The 11590-nt window shown below is 36.6% G+C and overlaps 1 long non-coding RNA gene across 2 annotated transcripts; it reads left to right on the top strand.

Moving 5' to 3' along the window:
• The first annotated feature begins 1930 nt into the window (after positions 1 to 1930).
• LOC120069818 (uncharacterized) lies at positions 1931 to 6490 on the top strand. Of its 2 annotated transcripts, XR_016526495.1 has the most exons (6): positions 1932 to 3495; positions 3879 to 4010; positions 4130 to 4210; positions 4549 to 4619; positions 6107 to 6268; positions 6367 to 6490. It is a non-coding gene; the product is annotated as an uncharacterized LOC120069818 (long non-coding RNA). The 2 variants fall into 2 exon arrangements; XR_016526494.1 differs by having other exon boundaries at positions 1931 to 3495; positions 3879 to 4210.
• The last annotated feature ends 5100 nt before the right edge of the window (positions 6491 to 11590 follow it).

Below are 11590 nucleotides of genomic sequence, written 5' to 3'. Positions count from 1 at the left end.
ATTGAAACTCTAGATCAGGTGAAACTCTTTCTTCCCAGAATTTTCATTTTGAGACGTCTTAGTTGTAGTCAAGGCATTAATTGACAGTTCGGTTCTATTTTCAGTTTAAGCAAGCTGGAAGAAACTGCTCAGAAGCTTGATCTGGATGGCCTTGTTGTAATTGGTGGAGATGATTCCAACACAAATGCTGTCTCCTCGCTGAAAACTTTAGGTATTTTTCAGAACTATGAAATTTGTTTATTGCCTCCCTCCTTTTTGCTCTCTCTTTCTTCACTCTCATTGTCATATATGGATAAGCTATTATATGTTATTTTTATTGCAGAAATATAAGGTTGAGTAATTAATTACTCTAGGGTACCATTTTTTTTGTGTGCAAGACTCTGTTATTTATATTCCCCTTCTTCTGTTGTTTTCAAATTAGGAGTAAGAATTTGAAACCCGAGTGATTGGTTGCCCAAAAACTATTGATGGTGATCTCAAATGCAAAGAGGTCCCACAAGTTTTGGATTTGATTCTGCTTGCAAGGTACTCATTTCTCTTTGTAACTACTTTAGAATTCATATTTCGTTTGGACTCAACTTTGGTGACTCTTTCAAAGTTGAAGTAGTTTCTTCAAGAACTCAAGGAAAAAATGGAATATCGCATTCATGAGATGAGACTCTTAATAGGCTCTGCTGATGTTTATGCAGATATATTCAAAAATGATTGGTAATGTGTACAAAGAGGAAATCATAATAAACATCAATTGAGAAAAGCTCCGGATTAAAACAGTCAAGATTCTGGAAGAACGAGAGAAGAAGAAAATGCCACCGTGGACGTGAAAGGCCCAGCTTGGAATAAGTAGTCCCTGAGCTACTATGTGAAGACCTCATCACGGATGCATTCTTTTTTAATATCCTTTTTCTGCATCAATACTTCATGAACTTTCATCACCTTATTATTACCTGTTATCATATATTTGCTTTTACGTCTTTCGAAAAAAAAGAAAAAAGGGTGAGAAAATTTTTGCTAACTTTCTTTTATTGTTATCATTACCCTCTCAATGTTTTCATTGCAAACGAACAAGACACATGATTGCGAAGGCGCTGCATGAAGATACAACTACTTTATTATTATCATTACCCTCTCAATGTTTGCAAAGGAAGATCGCTGCAAAGAAAGAGGCATCGATAGGCAATGCCGACGATAGCGCAAATTTTGGGGTTGTATTTTTCCTTCACTCTATTCCAAATTCTGCACCATCGCATCGTATTTTAATTTTGAAAGTTTTATCACCGCATCCTGTTTGATTACCGCAATCATTTAACATTGATAAATTTAGTAAGTCGCCGCATGCTTTCTCTTTGCCATTTATGATTTCAAAGATGAATCACATGCATCTATTTTTTTTTTTTTATATACTAGAGTCAACTTATTTTTAGGACAATCACCTCAAGAAATGTTTCTAAAAGTTAGTGGTCTGCTAGGTTTCTTTCAAACTGATCCTTTACCAAACTTCTTAAGAACATTGGATGACTTCTTTCAATCTATTGGCAAGGAGGACATTGCCGCATTTTAAATTTTGGGGTGAGGTATTTATTTTCAACCTTGCTATTTTTGGCTATATGAAGAAAAAAAAGGAAAATTAGAATAACAACTCCACTGCCAACGCAATGGAGAAACACATGTTGATAAGAGTTAAGTTGTGAATGACACATTAAATGTAGTTGGATGTCCGCAAGACACACGGTGGGGGCAAGCCAAAACGAAAAGTAAGTCGCCAGGCGGATCAACGCATAAACAAATGACCGCAATTCCGACTGCCCATAAGTATGTATGTGTCTTACTTTGCGAAAGATGCGTCTTGTCTGTAATTGGTGTGTCCGCATTGACACATGTGGGGGCAAGCCAAAAATGAAGGCGAGGACATGGTCCATCGCATGGTAGTTGCGCTCGTCAAGCGATTGTGATCACCGAGTCGAAGTTGCGATATTAAGCGAATGCGGTCACTACAAGATTGCGGCTACACGATAACGCATAATAGAAGGATCAGCGCAAGGTTGGTGGAATGAACGCATCAACGTACATCTTGGGAAAATAAAAAACTGATGTTGACATTTCACCTACTATGCCATTAGCAGCAGAGATTTAGAAAGGACTAACGCGTCGCGAATGTCAGAATCAGAGCAGTCCATTAATGCTGTCGGCAATCCAAGCTCTATATAAAGAAGCCGGTGAGTAGAATGTCAACTTATCTAGAGTTTTTCCCTGCGATCCAGACAAATGCGTGAGAAGAAAGCTTAAGAATTCTTCATCTCCTTCTTCCATTCTGAGAAACGACCAAAGCCTACGATCGGAGCTAGATCTCGGGAGAGTCAGCTCCACCGCCCATCCATGTCACCTGATGCGTTATTTTATGAGGTGGAATTATGGATGAAAATGCGTTGATTAAGTTTTCTCAGTGGAATTCAAGTGTAAACCCCACTGAGTTTCTTGGTAAGTTCAGGGTCGAACACAGGGACTTGGGAAAAAAATATGCGGTGGCAATTTATCAGAAGAATTTGCGGTAACCAAATAAATCAAGTAGTTATTAGGAATGTTGTTTGTGGTAATAAAAATAAACAAATGCAGCGGAGTTCGAAAAGAGTTATAAAACAGAAGACGCGATGAGTATGCGGTGAATGGGTTGAGAAGAGTTTCGGCTAACACTTCTTAGGATGCGTTCATGCTATGCGATCATGCAACACACATACAATTGTAAATCATCTCTCGATGCGAATGCTACGACTTTTAATGCTAGAACGCATGCGATGTATGCGATAAGACTATAGGACCTACACATAAGCCTCTATTCTTATTTATGCGATGAAAAAATGACACATACACATATAAGGCGACCACATAATATCATACTTATCTCTAGCATGCATGCGATGCAGGTTGGCAAAAAGAATTTATCTCTAGGTTCCTGTCTTTTGTTTATGCAGTTCTAATCATTGCACTCTCGAGTCTAGATTCTAACTTAGCTCTTTCAAATCTTAGGTTCTTTCTTTAGACTCTCTCTCTCGAGTAGCTCTAAAGGGATGTCGAGCACAACATAAAGAAAATGGAGAACCTAAAGAGAGAGTCTAAAGAGCTACTCAAGAGAGACTCGAGAGAGAGTCTAAAGAGAGAGTCTAAAGGGATCAATATGTCATTCTTGAACTGATATCATTTATAACCCGCTTTCTACAGGTGCAACAGCTTATTTCGGAACTCAATGAAATTCTTGCCCATGATATTATAGATGAGGATAGGTTATGGAAAAATAAATATTATAGATGAGGATAGGTTATGGGAAATGAAACTTACTACTCGTGCTTGAACTTTTGCTGTTTTACTTTAACGCTCCATTCCAAGTAATTGTTTTTTCTTTTTGTTTTATACATGTCTTTCCATGGAATTGAGTTGGAAAAGAGAAGGCAACAAGGTGCATATAATGGGCGGCCAATTCAAGGGGCAGTCACATTTCTTTGGGTACTTATTTTATTCGTGCTTGAACTTTTGCTGTTTTACTTAAACGCTCCTGTTAATAATTTAATGATTAACACATATTATATTTAGCACTTGGGTAGTAGGCAAATCAGTTGAGATCTCAAAAACATGCATGTTGGTAAATGCATCAAGATCTTTTAAATTCATATATGATAATTAGGGGTATCAAGTATCTAGACTTGCATTATGAACTCGTAAAGAAAATGGCCAATCAAGTGATGGGTTAGGCTTACAGCTACTTGACTTTCAAATGTAAACTTACCAATGGTACGAGCGAATGGCCATGAGATGATACGAAAAAAATTGTACTTTGCTGGTTAGTGCTCTGTGTGTTATCTCTGTTCATTTCTTCTTTTGACTTATAGGTATGAAGGGATGTGTGGTTTACCCACGAACTTTGATTCAACTTATAGCTATGCTTTGGGTTACACTGCTGGAGCTCTCCTCCAGAGTGGAAAAACTGGACCAATATCATCGATCTGTCTGTCCCACTTCTTGTACCTCCTGATCATTTTAGTCTCTAACCTTTTAACCTTTCATTCTTTTTCTTGATATCAGTTTCCTCCATGGATTTTTTCCTCATTTCTATTACTTACTAGTTATGCATACCGGGTAGGAAATTTGGCTGCTTCTGTTGAAGATTGGATGGCTGGCGAAACTGCATTGACTTCGTTAATGGATGTGGAGAGGAGACACGGTATGATTGTTTCATGAAAACGTGCATTCCTGTTCTCATGTTTTCTTGAATAACACGTTAATAATTTTTTTTATAGAATATTTTTTATGGAGAATAAGAAAGGAAATGATAAACAGAGTATCAATTATCCAGCCAAAATGAGATGACATTTTAGTTCGTGGGTATTTTCATCTCCAGAATAAAATCTCAAATTAAAATCCTAAGTTAGTAACTGACAAATCAGAATTGGAATTGATTAAATATGTCAAGTGGGGATAAAAAAAATTCACTTTTAACTTTTTGTATTTTATACTCATGCTCCTTTGCCTTTTTGCATAATCTTTTTTGGTTCTATACAGGCCAACGGAGGATTTATAATGAGTGCAAGTCACACAATCTAGGTGGACCTGAATAGGATTGGGGTATTAAGGTGATTTTTTTAAAAAAAAAATTATTTTGCACTGCCCTTTATATTTAATTAAATGAAATTTTTGGTAAAAATGCAACCTTTTGATGAAGCATAATGCTTTTGTTGCAAAATGTTAGTTGAAAATTATGACCTTTATCTTATAATCCATGACAACTACAACAATGATGTATCTATGTTTATCTGACTTAAATGCATTGACTTTTCAGTTTACTTATAGCAATGGGCAGACTGCACCTGAATCAGTTACAGACAAAATATATGGAAACACCATTTTGTTATATTTTTTTTTTGTTCAATTTCTTGTTTACTTTCAAATTAGTCAATTTTCATGTTATATTGCATTCAATATTTTGTACATTTTTATTTTTTTCTTGTTTATATGAAAGTTCTCTTTGAGTCGTCTGGGTCCTCAGTCCTCTTGTGAAGTGCCTATTTATTTGTTTTGCTATTCTTACGTTCTCACTTCTTGGTGGAAACTAAAAATCCCATCGAAAGTTCATTTATTTTCTTGGTTGGTTCTTTGGGAACTATTAATACCTTCCATGTCTTGCAAAAAACCTCCTAAAGTGGCAAGTTTTGTGGAGCATAGCCGAGTTCTAAATATTTACCTTGGTTGTCCCTTTTCCACTAGAGTCTCCAGGTGTTTTTGGTTGGGATTTGTTGTAAGCCTTTTCTTTTTGCTAAGGTTGGGTTTTCATCAAATGTTGGTGGAGGTCTTTATCTGTATACAAATTTATTAATTTCATGGAGACCAAATGTGTTTTAAAGTAGATTAAATTTGTTACATTCGCTTGGAGACCAAATATCTCTTTTCATTTGTTCAATGAAAAATTCCGTTTCATTGAAACCCTCTCTCTCTCTCGTTGTTTTAGCCATAAAAATTCTAGTCTCTTGCTGGCCAAATCCTCACATCAGGAACTCATATGGAGCTTTTGGAGAACCGAAATCCCTTCTTAGAGTGTTATCCATTTCATCCACAAGCTCTTTCCTCTTATTCTAGTCGAGTCCTTCTTCATCTTCTTGACCTTGTCGAACACTCAATTTTCCACTTCTTTCATTGATTCAATCTTTCATTTCTCTACCTATCTCCCCATTTTCATTTTCATTTCTCTCCTACCAATGTCTCCACCTTTCATCGCTAATGCCGATGTTTCCCCCGTCATTGCATCTTCTTCGTCGGAGATCGGCCGTGTTTCTACTGTGTATAGTGAAGTCCAAGCTCACCGTATCGATCAACCTCACCCTTTTCCCTCTATTCTCAAAAACCCCTTCAAAATCCTCGTTGTCCTCCTAGCTCTGAGTTGATTGATGTCTCGAAGGAAGAGTAGTGACATGCATTGAGTTTTGTTTATTCTTTTACTGTGTTTTTCTTATGATTATAGATCTCGCTTTTGTTTGGAACTTGAGTTTTACAGAATGAGTTTGAGGCCAGTTGCTACTTCTTAAGGTTTTAGAGTGTTTGAGTTGTGTGTTATATGTGCGTGCAGATGAGATCACAAAGTTGTTTCCTGATCTTTTCGGCCAACCGTCGACAATGTTGGTGCCAAGTGATTCCAGTTCGATGCAGATGAATAAGAAATTGAAGATTGGAGTTGTCTAGTTTTGTGGCCAAGCACTGAGAGGGCATAATGTGATTTCTAGACTATTTGGTAGGGTCTCATTGTGTCCACATTTATAAATCAAGAATAAATGTTTGCTTTTCTGTTCAAGTTGTGGCTAATTAGCAGATTCTATAATTTTGTTGAAGATTTCCTACAGGTTCATGCAAAAGGAAGCACGTTGTATGGTTTCAAGGGTGTCCTACCGGGATCATGAAATGTAAATATGTAGAACTGACTGCATAAATTTAAACAGAGAGATAATTTTGATGTATTTTCTTCACGCTGATGATAAGAATAAACTAAAGTGTGTTTGTAATATATTTTCACGTGTTTAATTTAAAAAATAAGTCATTTTAAAAAAAATAAATGTTTGATAAGTATTTAAAATAACTTTTTAAATGTTTTTTTTTAATAAATATTCACGAAGGATGTTTAAATAAAAATAAGTTTTTTAAAAAACCATTTTTCCACAAGCAAACAGATCCTACATAACTAACTAAATATTTATTTTATAAAGTAGTTCTTCAAACAGAGTTTATATTAACAATAGTAAAAAAATAAATTATTCATAACATAATAGTTATTAATTTATAAGGACAAATTTATAATATTTTTTTTTTTACTAACATGCAAATGATCAAAAATAAAATATTATAAAATAAAAACTCAAACATTCCTATAGGTTGGAAGTTGCTCAATCCCCCATGTTGTTGTATTAAAAAAAAAAAGGTTAAATTCTAAAATAATTTTTTATTGAGAAATTTTCCAAATAGAAAAAATGTCAAACTATTTATAGAAAAAGTAAAAAAAAAACATTGATAGACACAGATAGATTTCTACGCCGATAGACTTCTGTCAGTCTCTATGCTAGATAAAGAATATTAAGATTTTATTATTTTGTGTAAATAGTTTCCCTATTTTTTAAATTTTTTTTGAAAATCTCCTTTCCTTAAAACTATTAATAGATAAAATTTAGTCAACGAGTATACCAAATAATGAATGATTAAATAAACGATATTAAGAAAATCAAGGTAATCTTCATACCCTGTTTTTTGTTCTAAGAAAATCATGTTCGATATATTTGTATGAAAGAATTTATATCTATTGTTTTACACTTTTGCAATATTTTTTTAGCTCAACTAGATCTGAGAGGATGGAGGATCTGAAGGTGTAACGACCGGATCCCTACATATTATGGTCCGACCGCTACGACATGCATACTTAGACATTTTTATCATGAGATGAGTTTTGGCAAAAATTTGAAAAGAACATATCTAAGATTTTATAATTAAAGTAAGTAATGAATTGATAATAATCGATATTAAGTAAATAAAGGTATCTCTTCATACCAATGTTTTTTGATTCTAAGAAATACATGTTCGAATATATTTGTATGAAAGGAATTTATATTCTATTTGTTACACTTTTTGCAATTTTTTTAGTACAACAAATATGAGGGATGGAGATCTGAAGGTGTAACGACCGGATCCTTACATATTATGGTCCAACCGCTACGACATGCATACTTAGACTTTTCTATCATGAGATAGTTTTGGCAAAAATCTCAAAAGAACATATCTAAGATTTTATTAATTAAGTAGAAAACTATATAAAAAGTTTATTTTACAAAACACCAGGATCCATAAAACATTAGCGTAGTGATACAAAAATGTATGTGCCTATAATAGTGAGTTTGATGGTTGGCCATTTGAGCGACATCCAGTTCTGCCACTATGCTGTGTCCTTACCTAGAAAGTCTATAAAAATAGGATGAGTATATAATATACCCAGTAAGTATTTCTCACATAGGGTAGTGACCAAATGCACAATCACATGCAACATGTCCTGAAAACGTATGATTGGGACTGAAAACATATAATAACATGTGGTGGTCGGTTATGCTTCTAACGTAAATTTCTCTGCCCTGATAGAAAGATGAGGACTTAGGCGGAAACTAACTCATCTGATGATTAGCGGGTCATGTAGTCAGTAGGGCCAGAGTCGCATCCAACATCAACCATTAACATAAACGTAAGTGTAACGACCCGAACCCTAGGATCTAGGTAAGGCCGTTACTAAAATAAATGCATGCAAAGAATTTAAAACGACGCTCAGTTATTTGAAATAAATGCTAATTAAAAACAAGAGAAGTTCAAGAGGGGGTGGAGGGGGGGGGGGGGGGTTTCTTTTCTGTCTTTGGGGGGGGTGGACACTTTATCATATAATATTATTAAAAACAATAAATCACCTAAACTAGTCCCAGTGGCTCGATCATGAATTCCGCTGCGCCATCGCCGGTGCATCTCTACCCTTACCTGAAACATCAACATAAGAAAGAATGAGTATGAAATACTCAGTAAGTAGCCCCACCACTGGGGTCAGGCTAGGCATCTATGTCCTCTAGATACCCGCACATGGCACATAAATACATGTAACAGATGAGAGACTGAGTCCTATCTTATTGTAGTTAAGTATGCTCACAAAACTGGTAAATCCCGAAGGAAACACAAAACTGGTGAATCCCGAAGGAAACACAAACTGATGAATCCCAAAGGAAACACAAAACTGGTGAATCCCGAAGGAAACACAAAAATGGTGAATCTCGAAGGAAACACAAACTGGTGAATCCCGAAGGAGACACAAACTAGTGAATCCCGAAAGAAACAAAAATTGGTGAGCATCTAACTAATCAATGAAGATATTCACACAGTCTTAACATGCTATGATTCAACATTGTACAGTTCTAAAACATACATAAAAATCCTTGATACCATGGCTTCATCACATACACATAATTCTTAATAACATATTATACATCATCCATGTATAACTTATATCATAAATCCACAACATGCAAGTATGCCTCAACACCAGCAGATCAGACATCGACATATGAAAACACATACTATCACATACTAACGATCAAGCACTTAGGTGTGTATGTAAACAAATCAGAATCCGTGCCAGAACATACTTTGATTCAGGTCATACTGTCAATCAATATGCTAAAATTTACCATAACATACGCTTATTATGCTAGCATACACAATTAAAGCCTGGCCCGTGGGCAGTTCCAGTAGTAAGATTACTTACCTTTACTCGCAAACTCTAGAAACTAGCAAGCTCAACCTCTTCCTTGTCCAACGAAACCGAAAGCCCACAGGATCAAACTTAAATCACCCAAAACAAAGACACCAGGACACCTCAAGATCCAAACCTCAACATCATGGCAAATTATTTTAGGCCGCAGTCTATGGTTCAATCAAACTTAAATCGAGAAATTCATAAACATACAACATGCTTAACAACCCACATAAGTTTAGAGCCTTACTCTTCACCAAGATTCGTCGACTACCCCTTTACTCGGCTGGACGACAACTTCAGCAACCTAAAATTTTTCCCTATATTCAAAACATGACGTGTACCAATAATTCAAGGCCAAATTCTAGTGACTACTCAAAATCCTCAAGGAATCCAATCAAAACAATTTACACTTACCCTTAATCCAAGATTCCGACAAAGACCAAAGCGGACCCGAGGTGCAGGGACGATGGCGACCGACAGTGGTGAGGCTGGGGCGGCGAACGCGTGGCTGGAGGGAATTTGGACGAGCGGCCCAGCTGGACGGAGGCTCACGGCAGCGGCTGGAGAGCTTTTGGTTGCTCGCGGACGGAACGAATGGCTGAAAGGGACGACGCGACGGCGAGCGGCGTGGTCTGACTGGTGGGATCTGGTCAGTCGAAACCCACGAATGGCGAGCAACGCAGTTGGGGGGAGGTCGATGGCTGGGTGACTGATGGCACGCGGGGGCTAGATCCAGTGGTGCAACCGGTTGAAAGCGGACGTGCGACGCTTCGAGGTCGATGAATGGTGGTCGGTTGGAGGTGCACGACGACTGAGGGTGTAGCGGCTGGGTGTGCGGCAAGGAAGAAGAAAACGGAGGACGGGCTCGCATGAGTGAGGGAGAAGGTGGTGGTGGTGGGGGGGGGGGTCCTTTTTATTTTAAAAAAATATACTAATAATAATAGTAATAATAATAATAAAAGGAAAATAGTATAACTCTAATTAGATCCTTTCCTTAACCCACTTTATACTATTTAATTCTTTTCCTTTTTCTAAAAATAATTAATTCCTGCCATAACTTTTCAAATTGAATAATTTTTTAATAAATTCCAACGACAACATTTAATTCCTCGCTTTTTTATTCTTTAAATTCAGTATTTCAAACATGTCCTTGCAACTAAGGGACAATTACTGAAAAGGGAAAGTTTACTTTATTAATAAATAAATAAAAGGTGTAGATGTTACAGTAAGATTGGACTAGAGGGGTGCAACCATACATACCCTGCTAGCCCTAAAAGCATAACTTTTATCTAATTAAAATTTAATCTTATGAACAAACATAATGCATGGGGTCCCTTGTCGATAAACGTATTTTAAACATGTAATGCAACATAACAATAACATAATTATGCAACATATTAAAGGTACACTACCATGAAACACTTAAAAAGATGGTGAGATAACTACTTACTTTGACTGCGATCCTAGTTATTCCTTATTATTCCCTATGGTTTAATCAGTAGAGCTTTCCCTCTTAAAAGGAAATTTTAGGCAGCACTTCCCTTGCTTTTCCTCCTTCTAACTAACAGAATTACTTCACCATTTTCACACGATTTTTACTACTAAGTTTTGTTTGAGAATCCGTTTAACTTTCAGCCTAAAGCCTCCTATTATAGTTGTTTCCAGCTCTTCTCTGTGTGATAACTCATCCTACACATGGCTTCTTTAAAATTACTTAGGTTTAAGAATTTCTCTTAATAAGACACCTAATTTTGGCTAACGTTTGCCCTTACGTCATCCACCTTTGTTTGTATTCCATTTTGGGTTTTCCATGTATAATCTATAAGATCGTGGCCAAATTCAACCCATAATCCCCGCTTCTGTCCAAATCTTGCTCTTTCTATTCTCATAATCTCGCTCTCTCTAACTTTCTCGTTGGTTTGGATCTTGTGACTTTCTAGCTCTCGCTCTCGCTGGTTTGGCTCTCGTGGCTCTCGCTCTCGCTCTCGTGGCTCCTACTCTCTCCCATTGTCTCGCTGAGAATCTCGCTCTCTCCAATTTTCTCTCCACTCTCGCTTTCTCCAATTTTCTCTCCAATCTCGCTCTCTCCACTTTCGCTCTCTTCAATTTTCTCTCAAATCTCGCTAGTTTTCACGCGTTGGTTGCCTTCATCACTGCTTGTGGATTCCACTTCCCCTTTTTAACTCTTTCAAATTTTAAGAGTATATGGGCAATTAATTCTCCTCCAATTTTTCCAATGAGCAGTGCCCAAACAAAAAGTTATCTACGGCCCTTTGTCTCCTGAAT

The sequence above is a fragment of the Benincasa hispida genome, unplaced genomic scaffold, assembly GCF_027475165.1.
Source record: "Benincasa hispida cultivar pf3 unplaced genomic scaffold, pf3_genome.v1.1 HicScf163, whole genome shotgun sequence".
NCBI lineage: Eukaryota > Viridiplantae > Streptophyta > Magnoliopsida > Cucurbitales > Cucurbitaceae > Benincasa > Benincasa hispida.
Note: the sequence above shows the minus strand (reverse complement) of the source record. Positions and strands in the feature narration are given on the sequence as shown.